The following is a 15,807-nucleotide window of genomic DNA, read 5'->3' as shown; positions in this document are numbered from 1 at the left end:
CTCTCCAATAAGTCCATTTTAAGCAGAAGAAAATTAACTGTTCTATTGTGGAATGTGGCTAGGAAAAAACACAATGGTGTATTAATAAAGTTTCAGTGTATGCTTGATCTGATGCAGCAAAAAATCCCAAGTCAGATTGCCAGATATAAAGACATTTTAAAAAGAAAAAGAATAACAAAAAAGTCACATTCATTCTCAAATAATGAATTTTAAGCTCTTTTTTGCTACCATTTTAGGGACTTAGGCTTAGACCACAACAAGATTTTGAGTTTTTCTCTTCCTGGTTGAGGCAGCTAAGAACACAGACCTGATTTTCAGCCCAAAATTTCTCTCTTGCCCCCAGGATTAGACACAGTGTGCATAATCAGCAGCCAGCTCTGAAAAGCTAGGTCCTGGTGTAAAGCAAAGCTTGCTGGTGCTGGCAGAGCCCTTCTGGAAGGCACTGCTCTAGTCCAGGTATCACCAGCTGTTGATTGAGATCTCTGAAGCTGGCAATTCTGCAAACTTACACCGAAAACTAACAAGAAAAGGTTTGAAGTGTATCCCAATGCTTTACAAAATATCCAGGAAAACAAAGTACACCAGATACTAAGACATCAGACCATGTTGAACATATTTTAATCTGGTTATGACCCTTCACAGCTCCGGGCATTCATGGATCTGAACTGCAGTACAACTCAGAAAAGAAACCCAGTTGTGTAGAAGACAACTTCATTATGCACTTTCTGCGAATGTTTGCTTTAATTCCAAGTCAATACGGGTTTAAATGCCCTCAAAAGCTCAAAGAGCAGCTCATCTGGAAAAAGCAAGTTCCACCGGTCCTGCTTTTAACATATACCAAATGTACTTTACATGTAATTTCAGAAGGTATGTTGCAAATCAGCTGAGGCTGCCTTTAGGAGTTAACGCTGGCAATTAATCCTGAAAATTTGAGAGGAAAGAATGCCTAATAAAAGAGGAAGCCCAGCTAGATGCACGTTATTTGGAGACAGCTATATAATGCGAATGGATACACGTATTTCACAGTGCTGATATAGAAAAACTACTCTACTGTTTGAAGTGTGCACACGAACATTGCAGAGTACTTATACTACACATGGTGTGTATATGTGTATATAATCTGAACTCTTAAAAGTGGGATTGTTACAAGAGCTGCATTGTCAGGGATTCTCCAATGTCTGATTTCTCATGGTGTGTTTTAAATTGAGGAAGAGAAGCAGTAGGTTAACACAGACCAGGAGAGGTGATAGGGTGATGCTCTGGGGAGACAGCCATAGACTTTTTCTTTGGCATCCATTACCTGCTGAAGAAGACTCAGGGTTGGTGGTTTGTTCATTTTAAAGGCAAAACATGCCACAGAAGTGGCACTTAGTCAAAGATTTAAAAAGAACAGTCATATACATTGATGAGTGCCTTAAAAATAATCTGTAATGTAAACATGAAATTATCTTTCCTTGTTCCCTCCTTCTAGCCTGCTAGAAGACATTCACTCCCAGAATTATTTGGGGGGTTGGGTGTGTGGTGTTAAAGAAAAATAGTTGAGATTTTCAGGTAGTCACATGACTTTCAGGAGCTGCAAATTTAAAAGAACGTCTCTCACCACGGCCACCTCTACGTAGGCTAGAAATCGGTCAAGCAACAGGGTTACTTGGAACCACAAGGAAGAACAATAAATGGGAATAATATTTCCTTTTGTACCTTAGAACAACCAAGAAATATCAATACAGTACAATGCACATTATCAGACTTCTAATTTTTAACTTTTATATGATTCTGCATTACACTGTGCTTGACGTTTACATTTTGTACTGCATCTGTAGTATTTCTAGTCATCCCGCTCTGAAATCCCAATTGCCATAATCACACTGCAATTCTGCATTAAGTGCATTCTGCATATGGAAAACAAACTTAGAACAGTCTGAGTCTTATATGAAATTCAAGACTCTATAGAATATGTTTGTGTGCATGTGAGTACTCTCACAAGGCAACGAAACAGCAGAAAACCCCTGTCCTTAAGGGACATGTCAGTCACATCCCTCACTCTGAAGAATTTAGGTGGTGAATGCCATTTGGTCTAAATTTCTATTTTCTTTTACCTGGATCAATCACTATGAGCATTTTTCCCTTTTATCTTCTTGTCACCTTCTGTGCTTTCATCTGGATATAACTTCAAATAATGATTTCCACTAGGGATTTTTTCCTTTCTCGGTTTCAATACAGAGAAAGAAGTTAAACAAGAAAAAAGGGTTCTGGGCAAATCGATGAAGCTGAGGTTAGTGTTTTTTTAAAGCAAACCCCCCTGTAGTACTGATACTGGTGGGTAATGGTAACTTTCCGTTTTGTTTCTATTCCCATAGTAACTATTCTAAATACCATGGTAACAAACCTAAACAAACAAATATTATCTTGCTTTCTGGTCCCATTTTTTTTCCATATTTAATGGTGTCCTAATAAAACAGCTACAGTAGCATTTCCCCAACTATTGTTCACAGAGACATGTAGCAGTAAATAGATTCTCAGTGTGCCTACCAGAATATGTAAGGAGCTGCAGTGCTTAAGAAATAATGTCATTATACATACATAACTGATTTTATTTAGCAATATAGGTACATGTAACAGTAAGTAGGCATATGTCAATGAAACAGCATTTTAAGTAAGACAGGTTTGGTGAACTTGCTGGCATGGCTTATCAGTTTGTTTGACAGTCTGAAAAACTAAAGCTATTTTCCACATTCATAATACCTGTCACAAGCATATTATGTGATTAACTTAAGATTGTAAGGAAAATAGATGGCTTTAAAATTATTATTCTAGTGGAAATTCATCTCAGAGCTCATGCAGGCACTTGGCTCTTTTCTTCTTGATCTGTTTCACAATGTTACACACTTTATTATTTACCCACAGTTTAATTTTTGTTTGGTAGTTTGATCATGTCAAATCTTAATTTTCTAATAAAAATATACCCTGCTTCTATCTGCCAGCTGAGCTTTTCAGTCTATGCATCCTAAAGGCTTTGCAAGCCGACAGCACTCCTGCCTGGGGAAGCCTGCCTTCCCCGTGCCGCGACCAGCAGAGGACCAGCCACCCCGCTGGGACCAAGCCTGGGGCTGCTCTGAGCAGCACAAGGGTCCCCAGGCAGCACCTCACCTGCGGCTGCAGCACTGCTCCTCTCAAAAGACTCCCCTTGGCCCTGCCAGCATGTTACAGACACAGCTCATCCCACGGGCGTGTTTTGCACAGCCTTCTGACCAGCCAACTTGATACAGAAAGAGGAAGGCACCCCAAAACAGCAACTCTTTTGAAAAGCAGTTTGAATGCAACAGTTCTCTCTCTCACTTATCTTTCTCTCAGAAATCCAGTGAGTCTGACTGCGTTCAAAAAGACAGGGATACACCCTGTTTTATGAGGCTCCTGGAATAACTTCACTGTAAAATAGTAAAATTGGTCTCCAGAGCTGGGAGGGTCTTGCCCTTTTGTCACATGCCGGTCTGCCATCACACAGGCTTGCTCAGCATCACCAAGCAAGCACAGACCTCAGTGCACAACCTCATTGATAGGTGACATCTTCCCATACAAATCCATTTTCCAGGGTAAGGGCTTGCCTATTCTTTCACTTGATTTGATTTCAGGGGTAGCCCTCAACTCAGTGCCAGGAGTTTTCTGCCTCTGGCCCTTAGTATTCCATCACAGACTTAAAACCAGGGAAAGAAGAGCTGAATATTCATAGTGGAGCATGGGATCTGGTTAAAACCGGTGCAGAGGCCTCATAGGCTCAGACAGATTTGCACCCACTGAGGAAAATGGTTCCTAACCTGCACGAAGGGAAAGGGCAGAGAAGACTAGCTAAAGCATGTAAGTGCATAGCTGAATCTGCACAAACACATCGGCCCTTGACCCTAGGCTTGTTTGAGTTGGAGGTCTAGTGCAAAAGCTGTTCTCAGCTCTAATCAGCTGCTCCTTGGCTTTGGGCATGACCACAGCATTGCATGACCTCATTTCATCTGGCACAAACTTTTGAGTTCTGGACAAAATGTCTTGAAATGACAGATTTTCTGCTTTAGATGTATATACTTTTTGCAATGTCTGGTTCACCAAATGTCAGCAGGGCTACCCAGGACAGCTGAACGTGTTGCCTGTCTTACTTGAGCAAGCTCAAATATATTGGAGTTGCAATAGGAAAAATTTCCATGAGGGAAACATTTTTGCTTGACGTTAGCAAAAAAAACCCACTATTGACCGACAGTCAATAGTCAGTAGTGCTCATAGACATGAGATGCAATGGGCACAAACTGTAACACAAATTTCTATTTGAATAAAAAAACCCCAAAAAAACAACAACAAACAAAACAACCCCAAACCAACACACAACCTGAAGACAGGTTGCCTAGAGAGGCTGTAAAGTCTCCCATCCTTGGAGACAGTCAAAACCTGACTGGACACAGTTAGGGACAACCTGCTCTATGTAGGTAACCCTGCTTGAACAGCAGGGTTGGATCAGTGATCTCAAAAGGTTCCTGCTAACCTCAACCATTCTGTTCCTATGCTAGATACTGTACAAAGTTAAACCTAACAAGGAGCAATCAACCCCCAAACAGACTTTATCACTTTAATTTTCTGTGGTCAAAAGCCGGTCAAAGTCCCTGTTATTTGGTGAGTTACAGTGTGAGCACTTCTCAATCCTACTCTCAATTTGCTGATGAAGAAGCCAAAATCCACTAGGACTTCCAAAGGGATATTTGCACTGAAGAGCATACCAGTGTCTCCAAACAATTATTTTTCTTTCAAAAGGTTCTTAATTCCCCCCTGTAACAAGACAGGCATCATTACCTAAAGACATCTGCTCTTTGCAGATGTTTTCAGGCTTAGAACCAGAAATTATGTCTGGAATGTCAAAATTTCTCAACAGTAGATTCCATCTCACAGTGATACAACTGGAGGCTCTATTTACTTTTGTTTGAAGCCTGAAGCTCAGTCACTTCAGCAATACAACTTGGCTTGCTTTTGGGAAACTTTCATTCAGTTCGCCAGCTTTTGTTTTTATTACCATTTGTCTTTGCTGCCTTTTGTCAGCTAACACCTCAAAAAAGTTTCAACATCCAAATGTAAAATAAAATTTAGCCTTTTCTCAAGTCCAAGTTAATAGGTGCAAAGATAAATCCTAGACAGACCAACAGATAGTTGATGTTCAATCCATACATGTATTTGAATCGTTCATAACCCTTTTTCCCTTTAATATGTAAATTAAAACAAAATATTTTCACATGCCCTAGCGAATGTCTCCAGATACTTGGCAGAAAACCACATGTGCTTGATTTGTCTCTAAATGCAAGCAGTCCTGTTTTTCTGGATTCTAGACTACACTACGCTCTGAGGAGCACAAAGGCAGTAACTGAAGCATTTGTTTAAAAAAAAACACTTTAAAATAAATCAGAAAGCCTAACATATTTGTGCAGAAGTATGTTTGAGCTTACTTTCAAGCTCTTAAAGAATAGAACTATTGTTACGAAGGTGTTTAAGCATCCCTATCTGCAGTTTGAAGGAAAGAAGAATGCCTGTTATGGAGTGAGACACTGCAAGGAATTAAAAATATTTGGTTTCTTTTTCTAAATTAGAAGCAATCCACATTTTACACAACTTGGTCATAAAGATGTAATTTTTATTAGACTCTAATGTATGGTCACATCAGTAAAGAGCAGTTCATTCTGGTGATTTTACTGGGACTAAGCTGCTACTAAAACTACGAAACCAAAACCCAAACCTGAAAAACTTCCTGTCAACTGATGCTAGCAAACAGCACTAACTACACAACAGCTACTGTTTAATTTTGCAAATCCCTGACCAAATTCACATTGTTTGGAGCCAATAAGAAGTGGTAGGTCCAGTTCTGCTCGGGTTACAAGCACGTGGTGGATAGAGAACAGCTCCACAGTTTTAAAGCCTTATAGCTTGAGAATTGTACTATCAAGAGTCCTGTAAATCCCAGACAATGCCTCAGATACTCTTATCTTTCTTAACAGCCTGGTGAACACATTAGAGTCAGCTTTGAGCAACGTACACCATTTACTATCTTTGTACTTTTGTCTTTTGCTCTTTGCAGATCTATTAGCTGTTAATATTCTTACCTAAACTGTCTGCTATCTGAAAAATCATTAACCATCCCCAAAAATAAATGTGAAACTGAGATGAACTTCACAAGTTGCACTTCATTAAAAGCCCAGGCATGAAAGAATTAAGTATTTTGAACAAGGAGAGTCTGAGAGTAAGCAAACCAAAAGACACTAGGAATAGAAAATTTGAGACCAATACTGCATTCTTCTTATGGACTTACAGAGTAATTAAGACATTTCTTTCAGTCACCACAAGCAGAATTCCTAAACCGGAACTCTGCTCCAAACAAGGAATTTGTATGACAGTAGTTCAAGGTTTACTCTTTTGCTCTTGGAATTCCTCTTTAATATTTATTTTCAGTCTCCTAGTTCTCAAGTGCGACTAAGGAGGGTAGCTTTTCTTGCATACCATTATTGCCACTAACCATGGCTTTCTATCCATTACCAGGAAATCTGAATACTGGGAGAACCAACCCTGGACCCTGGAGATGGAGAGGAGGACCTGTGCTCCAGCAGGAGCCACCTCCTGCCCCATGGCACTGGGGGTTCTACTTTCATGCTCCTCTGTGCTGCAGTCGCTCTTATAGCAGACTTTCTTTCTGTTGCTAGAGCAGGAATGAAAAACACTGATAAACATTCATTCATTATCTATTCATCTTCCCCTTATGGTATCATTACAGTATGATCTTTGTTGGAAAGGTTTTGGTGAGAGTTCGCTGACACTAAGATGCAATGCAATGTTTTGATTGGTGATTTGCATTTTTTGTCCAAAAATTACCAGAATAAGCTTTCTTTTTGTACCCACCATGCTACAGAGAACTGAAAGAACTGTACTCTCCTCATACTCTGAACTGGATGTAAAAAAAGGACCCCGTTAACGGGATCAGGTTGCACTGAAGCATGTTTCTGCTGACAAGGTACAAGGTATTAGAGTCCAGCTTCTCATAGAAACACATTTCCACAGCAAATATACAAACTTTTTACAATGGCAGTGATAAAGTATTTCATGCTCTTGTCTCATGCCTTCCCGCTTAGACCAGCAGCCAAGAGAAAAGCTGAGGCTCGTGGATGTCGCGAGAGTCTGTCTGGAAGACATTGACCACAGGAGGCAGAGATCCACTTTAATAAACTGAGTCAAAGGCTGGGTTAAAAATTCTTGTCCTTGTCAAGCTTGGACTTCTTAGCAGTTTGGAGATTCGGGTTATACTGACAAGTATCTATTACTGTTTTAATTCTAATTGGTGCTGCTGGGAAGGGTCAGAAAGCATCAGTTATGTGAAGACTATTTCCATTGCAGGGGGTGTGATGACAGGCACAGGGCGAGAGCGAGCTCTGCCTCCGAGATGCATCTGGACAGGTCTGGGAATAAGAACACTGGAGCACAGAGAAAGACAGCAATTTGCCCAAGGTGAGCCAAACATACAGCCTCGCAAACAGTAAATAAGAAAATGGATACCGTTAGCCCTGATAGCAGCTCTCTCCACTGCTCATCCAACAGCCACAGGTTTACAGTTACACGTCTGTTACTTGAAAGAAGACAAAGGAAAAAGTAATTTTCATAATTATGAGGTAAACTCTCCCATTCAGCTAACTGCCTCCTCTCATCCTGGCATAGTACCGCACTTACCACATCAATAAATACAAAGAAACAGAACAGTAGATGTAGCTGAACATATTCATATATATTGGAAACTTTCAGCTTTGTTTCCTTTATTTTTTCTTTTTTTTTTTTTTTTCCCCTATTTTACATTGCTGCAACAACCCACATCCCTGCTGGGCTTTGATTGCAGCTTTAGCTAATTATATTAGCCAAGACATTTTGTCATACAGTGAATCAGATCCTCAACTGATTTAAATGAATGCAGCTGCACTGATGTTAGTGGAGATTTGCCTGTTCTTACCAATTACTCATTATCTCCCCAAAAATGAAAATGCAAACTACCATACCCTAAAATACAGTTTTTAAAGCAAATGGATATGCCTTCAGTAGCTCTTTCCAATACATTTTCTAGAACACATTGAAAACTCCATTTGCACTCCAGAAAGCACAAAGAAAGTGTGCTGGCTAACAAAGAAAAAATGAACTGTGCCTTTGGTATATTCTCCAGATGTATCTTCCCATAGAAATAGAACCTCAAGACTATTGCCACATCCAAATCTATTACATATACCCAAGAACCCAACAAGCACAGCAGACTACTAGGTTACTATACTTATATGGAGGACAAGAGAAACCAGAACAGGGAAGATAGTCTCACAGGTCCTCCAGACTAGAAGTCATCATGGATTGTCACATAGAAACCACCATAAAAATATTTTTCTTTATCTTATAACATAATATTTGGGTCTGGAAATGGTCCTAAGTTCTGGCATGTGAAAAGATTTACAAAGCTAATGAATAAGTATGGCTAAAAGCAATCGAGCTTTAAAGGCTTGTGTTGCAGCTATGGGTGTTTGGGGCACTAGATTTGCTTTTTCAAATACTGTGGCATGATATTAAAAAAAAATAATCAAATGGCTTTCCTCAACCAGCTATAGATTTTCTGCGCAGATGACTGCATAAATTCTTTAGCTATCAGCACCTAAACATTCAAATTCTTTCTGGCAACATTAACTCAGGTTAAATTTCAGCTGTCACTCTGCCTTGCCCCTGATGTCTAGAGATGCATCTTTAGAGACCCACTCATGTTCTGTAGCCTTAAACCTTCTGGGGGGAAAAAAAAAAAAAAAAGGCAGGCTAACAGAGGTTTATTTCTGCCTTGGCATGTGGTTTAAACTTCATATATCAGATATTTAATGACTTGTTTTCCACAGCACTGTTGGCACCAGCCGTGCTGCTGCCACCTATGCATTTGTGCGAAGACTCCTTAGAAACGCGCAGCTGCTTGGCAGCTGGCAAAGACACAGGAGGTGGCAGGTGGGTCCTGCCGAGGGGGACCATGACTCCCACCCCACACACAGCCCAAGCCCTGCCCAGGGCCACCCTTGGCACCAACACCGGCTCAGTATGCGTGCTGTCCCACTGGGAGCACAGACACAGCTCAGAGACACGCTGCAGCTTTTCCAGCCACGGCACGAATGCTACAGTTTGCTTGTGCATGCTACCACTGGTCACCGTTTCACACAGGAAGCTCCTGGCCTTCATCTTCATCAGGTGGCCAAGCAGCCCCCCCAGTAGCCCAGGCTCCTCGCCCTGGGGGTGCGAGAGCCCTGTGATTAAGTGCTTTCTCAGAGTCATGGGGGCCTTATAACTTGGGAGGGAGCAGAGGCTGCACCTGCTGCTCCAGTTACTGCTTCATTAGCACAAAAAATTGTCAAATGTTTGGGAATGAATCCTGCTGCCTGTGCTGGCTCTGGCATTTTCTAGATGCAAATAAAAAAATTGCAAATTATTCAGGCGACTAGTACAATTTTTTTCTTCTTTCAGTTTTGTCAATCCCAGTGTTCAACAGCTCTTCTCAGGCACAATAAATTAATGACCACCCATAATAGTAATCTACAGCTTTTCTTCCCCAACTTCTCTCCCCAACAATTTTCTCAAGGGAAATTTTTAAAACAAATCCTTCTTCCTGCTGTATCTAAGCTGAGAAAATGTTTTCCTCTAACGTTCTTACAATCTTATCCCCCCCAAGAAACCCTATATTTGTGAGACCACTATTTTTTTAATGGTGATTTTGCTGATTTTTCCACCATAAATGCAGATAATTTTGAACAGTGCAATGCTCAGCTGCCCAACAGTGACATTCTAATGTTTATAGGATTATTTGTGCAAGTACTCTTCATCTTATGCAACAATTGCATAATCACTGCCTGAATATCGCCTCAGGTTCCAGCTCCAGATTCTCCAAATCTCATCCTCCCACCCTGTTACAGGTTTTCATGCTGCATGCAGATACGGCAAAAATTCCCTCCAATAAGTGCTGAAGATAAAGTATTTAAATTTAGATTTTCCCAGCTTTGTAATGCACTTCTTTGGACTGGAGCTGTAGAGGCTGCTTGCTATGATTTTTGGGGGGTTCTCATTTGGTTGTGTTGTTGCTTGCTGAAAGAAACAGAAATGGCAAAGACAAAACAGTTTCCCCCAGTTTCTTCCTGCAAGTGAAACAGTTTTGTTTTATAGCAAACACAAATGGAAGAGCAGCTGTTCAAAATGGATTTCTAGACTTTGCCATTCTGAAATAGAAAGAGGAAAGCAAGGTGATCATTGCTGCCTTTTCTTTGCTTCTCACACTCAGACATTCCTTTTAGCCACTGCTCTAACCGTTTTACTACTCTTCTAGTAATTGCATTGTTTCCATGTGGTCAAAAGGTGAATAAAAGTGTTCAGCATTTGGAAGGCATATTGCTCTGTAGGGACCAAGGCTCATCATCCATACTAGAAACAGTAGTAAAATTAGAGACCATCTGGCCTATTTACCTGCTCACGGAGAAGCAACAGTCCCCAGGCCAGCTGGAGCTGTGTTTGCCAACATTTTGGAAGTCCCCAAAGCTGAAATTACTGACCAGATGTTAGTGGAAGCTCAGCATCACCACCTCCACTTCCCACATCCTACACCTTTTTGTCACAGTTTCAGTTGCCTTCGGGTGCACAGAAAAACTGACCTTAGGTACTCTTTGAGCCCGCATTTGAGGCTTCTTAGAGTAAGCTGATTTTGCACAGTGGTAGGGAAGGGATGGAGTGTGTCCATGAAACAATGTCTGTGACAGTAAATCCAATCTGAACCTCATAAATATGCTTGCTACTGGGAGAGCTGCATGTTTGAAAAGACTATCAACATTCAAATGCTGTATACTCTCAGGCTCTATCCATACTAACATATTTTCAGTTTTTCTGTACAGTATCAGCAGCAAGTGTCCTGAGCCAAGGCTCTCCTGCTCCTTTATACTTCTGTATCTGGGGTGTGTATGTGTGCGTGCCCTTTTTTCTTCTGTCATCTATGTCACAGAGCCAGGAAAACACAGAATATTTCAGTGTAAGCAGTCACTATATGCTGGCTCAGTAACACAGCTTCCCTCAAGAGACAAAATATATTAGAACACTTCGTAAATGATAAGGAACTTGAAATGGGGCCTGAATATACCTAATGCTGGAGCCAAACCCCTCAAATCCACTGGTCTATGGGAAACAGGATGGCAGTCAGTGCCTGATGTATCAGAAAGCTGCAACTACCACACGTACAATTATGGGGAATCTTTACAGACAGAGCTGGAAGCTGCATGGTATTGCCTTCCCTCAGTCAGCCTCTTCTGCCACCTGATGTGCAGGTAAAGGCTGAGGAAAGCAAGATACTATTAATAGGTACTGCACACATTAAGAGGGACTACGAATTTACATTACAGATATTTTCCATATTATTTTCCGAGCAAACCGTAGACCCCATATCCAGTAACATCAATTTGACCTCTTTGCATATTTTTTTCCCTTATATCCTTGTTAGAGTCAGTATAAAAGGCACCTATGTTTCTCCTAGTCCACACAACCAGTTATCTTATCCTGGTAGGTAGGCTCCCAGACTGGTCAGGCACAGTTTGGTCTTGGTAAATCTATTCTGGCTGTTCCAAATCATCTTGTCCTAGATGGAACTGAAGATGGAAAATGCAAAATGGTATACCAGTGATAGATTACAGACTCCTGAAGACTATACATGGATATTACAAACAAGAGTAAAGATGACAAACTCAAGGTATGAAATTACAAGCATAACACTCCTAGAGTCCATTAACTTCCCCCAACACAGTCAAATCCCAGGAAATTGTCAGTATGCATACCTTTTTTGTACATGTAGAATAATACAGATGATCATATATTTCCTATAGCAACCACTGTTTGTTAGAGTAATACTTTCCCAATCTCAGAAATTCCATCCTAATATAAACCAGACCATATCAGTAAATGCCAACAGAAACCCCACCTTCACTCCATTCCAATGACTTCCAAATGTGAGCAGTTTATCTGAAGGTACATGGGGCATCGCTGCAAATCCCCATTTGGTTGCACTTCTGCAAGAAAAACATGAAAGGCAGGCAGCTACAGCATTTTAATGGGGAAAATGCACTAGTATCTCCAAAGCAGCTTGTCTATGTTCTGTCTTGACTCCTTTCTCAATGCTCACAGCTTCCTTTGCTCTGGTACACTTCTTAGATCAAGAGTGAGAGACTTCTCTCTTAACATAGTGGTCAGTAACTCAGCGAACTGGAAAGCATTCTATGTAGCAAGGTCATATTGCCCTTTTTTCTTCATATGTTCTTAAAAATACTGAAGTTGTATAACCTACACTTAGGTTGTGCTTACCTACAGACTGACCTAAAGCTCTTTAGAATCAGCGGAAAGGATTGCACCCACAAGCATTGAACTAAGCAGCAACTCCTGCATACCACAGGACTTAGATGTACCCCAACTGTGTATATGTTATAGATCATCTAACACAGAATTGTCTGCAAAACTTTCAGCTGGCTAAAACAGAAGGGTCCCATGTAGAAGGCAAATCTATAATGGGGTAGGTAAACGGCTGCTTCTTCATCTTCTGACCCCCTACTCCAGAATAATAATAATAAAAAAATCTGTTTCCCATAAAGAGATGTGGGTTTAATTCTCTGCACGTTAAGAAACTCTTAAAGGTATTTTCCTCTTACTAGTTTTGTGTCTCCTGGAACTATTCCTCTCTATACTTGGTCAAAGAGGCTCTGTTCTAAAAAGACTTCAGTCCTGGAAAAAAAATAACATGCTGAGCTGGAAAAGTGGAGGAAGACAGCAAACATTAGAGAGAGAAAAAATGATGGTTATAGCTATAAGGGGAACCAGTCAGAGAGTAGTTTCCAGTTCCCAGGAAATATGCCTGTTCTAGAGTTTGGGTTTGAACAAATTTGAGTTGACAACAAGATGTTTTCAAAACCACGTTGTTTCCATAGAAAATAAGTTCTCAGGACCCTGCAGCTGCACTGACTGACTCATTTTCTTTAAGCTTTGCCATTCTCAAAAGCATGGATTCTAGACAGACCTGCCAGGAGGTCAGCCCTGAAGTCACAGGTGTCCACACTATGTCCACATTTTCACGCCTTCACCCATGCTTTGCAGCGGGAAGCTGCACAGCGGCAGAGCCAGGGCTCCAGCTAAGTGTGCCAGCCACTAAACACTGAACCTGCTGGGGCTGCCGTGGGGGCTCCCATTCAGGACGGAGCCTGGAGTTTCCACCACAACAACCTCAGAGACAAACTTTGCAGGTCTATGCCCAGCTTCGGAGAAACCTCCCTAGATTCCAAAGACTTCACTCTCGGGGCAAAATCTTAGGACAGCCAGTTTGCCAAACCTAAGTATCCAGAACCTTCAAGATTGCTGGTTGTGGAGTAACCTGGATGGGATGCCCTTGGCTTCTGTGGTCCTAGCTTCGGAAAGGTTCCATTGGACTTGCAATCAACTGGGCAGCCTTTGTGAACATGAGAAATATTTTGGCTTCCACATACTGTCTTTTGGCATCTGCGTGTATAAGAAAACTCCTTTTGCCTGAAACACCTCTGGCTTTATTTCTAACCTTCCTCCATGAGCCAGGTATAAATATAAACTAAAGCTTTACCTAGCATCCTTGTCAGTTGATGGATCACAAACAAAACCCACATGCAGCTAATTTACGATCTATTCCATCAGTTCTAGTACAATTGTTTTGTCTTTTATGTATGTATTGCACTGCATTTATATGAAATTTATTTCCATTTATGAAATGAATTCATGAGACATCTAGTGCTCCCAAGATTTAATTAAGACCTGATCAGATAGCAAGTTGCACCTTCCACATAAATATAACTACTGACCAGCAAACTAATTTATGAATATAAATGCCTTTTTCTACCAAAATCTGTTCTTTCTAACACATCTCAAACTCAGTTAATAAACATGCCACTAGATCCCATCTCCACCTTACACATAGAAGTATCTGACAGTCCTCTTATGTCTTAGTAGCTGAGCCATAAAAACAGGGCATAGGAAAGTTAATACATGAATTAAATGCTTTCCCAGGAACAGATGAGAAAGTGGAGTCAGAAGGAAAGTTTTCAGTAATAAGAAAACAGAGGAAAAACATTTTCATGTGGAATGTTTAATTATGTCTTCTGAGAAAAGATTTAGTCATGTGCAAAACATGTGGTATGTATTGTAAATAATTGGAAGTGTAGAAATTTGTTGAGTTTCTTAAAAGTTAATCTGTGGTGCTTGTTCCTCATTTTCAGTTCACACCAGAAACCATTATGAATTTTACAACGGGTGAAACCTTAAGTTCCATCTCATTATGATATTCCATTCCTAGAATAAATCCTAGTATAAAATTTCTAAAGGCTATAAAAGCTTTAACAAAGCTATAGTAGCATTAGAGTGTTTGTTTCACAGATGTATACACTAAGACTATTCTCTAACTAAACAAAGCTGAAGACATCAATGAAGAATACCAGAAGCCTTCAAAGCGGCACACGTCTCCTGAAGTGACTAGGGCACCGCACTGTTGTGTAACTGCAGTTTTCCCACATACGCTGAATACTTTGTACAACTTTCAATGATAGTAATAGATACAATCTGGCTTCAAGCTCCATTTGTCACTCAAAAAGCCTGAATTTGTCTCAAGGTTCTGAGTCTAATTTAAAAAAATATTTTTTAAAAGTCAAAGGAACACATAGGTAAGACACACCTATTCCTGTCGATTTATTTTCAAACAACCCTTTTCTGTTTATTACTGTTTCTTTTTTTCAGAACCGTATAAAACAAAATCCGTAATACAGTCACAGCTACTTCTTTCAGTCTCTGCAACTGTGAGGAGAGCACAAAGATACATGTAATACCTCAACACTGAGGCTGGCTGCTTTCCCCACCTAGGAGTAGTTTACAAGCTGCTTTAACACCACTGATTGAAAGACTTCATACTGCCTGCCTCCTAAAAGTATACACCTGAGGATTTGTTTATAACAATAGGCATCTCAGATAAGATTCAATCTATTTTTTTCAGTATGAAGGACCTAGACAATCTGAGCTATTGTCTTTCCATTGCAAAGATAAATATAATTGGTAGCTATTCTGCCAAAGCTAAAAGACTCACAGTTTTACACTAGACTTGCTAATTTTGACTAGATATATTAGTATTCCCTTGTTATCACTGATCTAAACCCTCTAGGCTGGATATAATAGTTATAGTTCTGCCTTTCTTCAACTACCAAACAAGCGAAACTGTCAACTAGTGGTGCAAGTTAATGATCTGACAAAGATTTCCATAACTTACAGAGTTGTCCACTGAAAAATGGATTTAAACCCCACTTTGTCATATAGGTTATCATGCACTCAGTTTCTATTTAACTGCAAACAAAACAAGAGTCAGGGAAGATCCCGAGCATTAAGAGTTCCAATGTTCTTCAGTTTGAAAACTGTATACCCATATCCAGCATGCAACATTCGTCCTGGCACCTGAAAGCTGTGGCTTATTCTGATACAAGTATTATCTTACAAGACTGACAGTCTGGATGACAAAGGTCTGCTCATTTCTTTAAGTAAATAAATAGAAAAAACAGTAGATTGACTGCAACGGAGCCATGATATACAGCCATCTACAGAAAGTTAGTGAACCTGGTAAATGCTTGGTCACAGAGAGGATGGACATTAAAAATGGAACCATATAGACAAAATGAAAAAGCTTTTACTTTTAATGGAATACCCTTTTGCCAATTA

The 15,807-nt window shown here is 40.3% G+C and overlaps 1 long non-coding RNA gene across 1 annotated transcript in view; it reads right to left on the bottom strand.

Moving 5' to 3' along the window:
* Positions 1-117, bottom strand: part of LOC308069138 — a 143,669-nt gene extending 143,552 nt beyond the window's left edge. Inside the window, exon 1 of the long non-coding RNA XR_013930292.1 lies at positions 39-117. This is a non-coding gene — a long non-coding RNA (uncharacterized lncRNA). The remainder of the gene's footprint in view (positions 1-38) is intronic.
* Between the last annotated feature and the right edge of the window lie 15,690 nt (positions 118-15,807).

This window comes from Falco punctatus (genome assembly GCF_963210335.1).
Source record: "Falco punctatus genome assembly, chromosome: 9".
Taxonomy (NCBI): domain Eukaryota; kingdom Metazoa; phylum Chordata; class Aves; order Falconiformes; family Falconidae; genus Falco; species Falco punctatus.
Note: the sequence above shows the minus strand (reverse complement) of the source record. Positions and strands in the feature narration are given on the sequence as shown.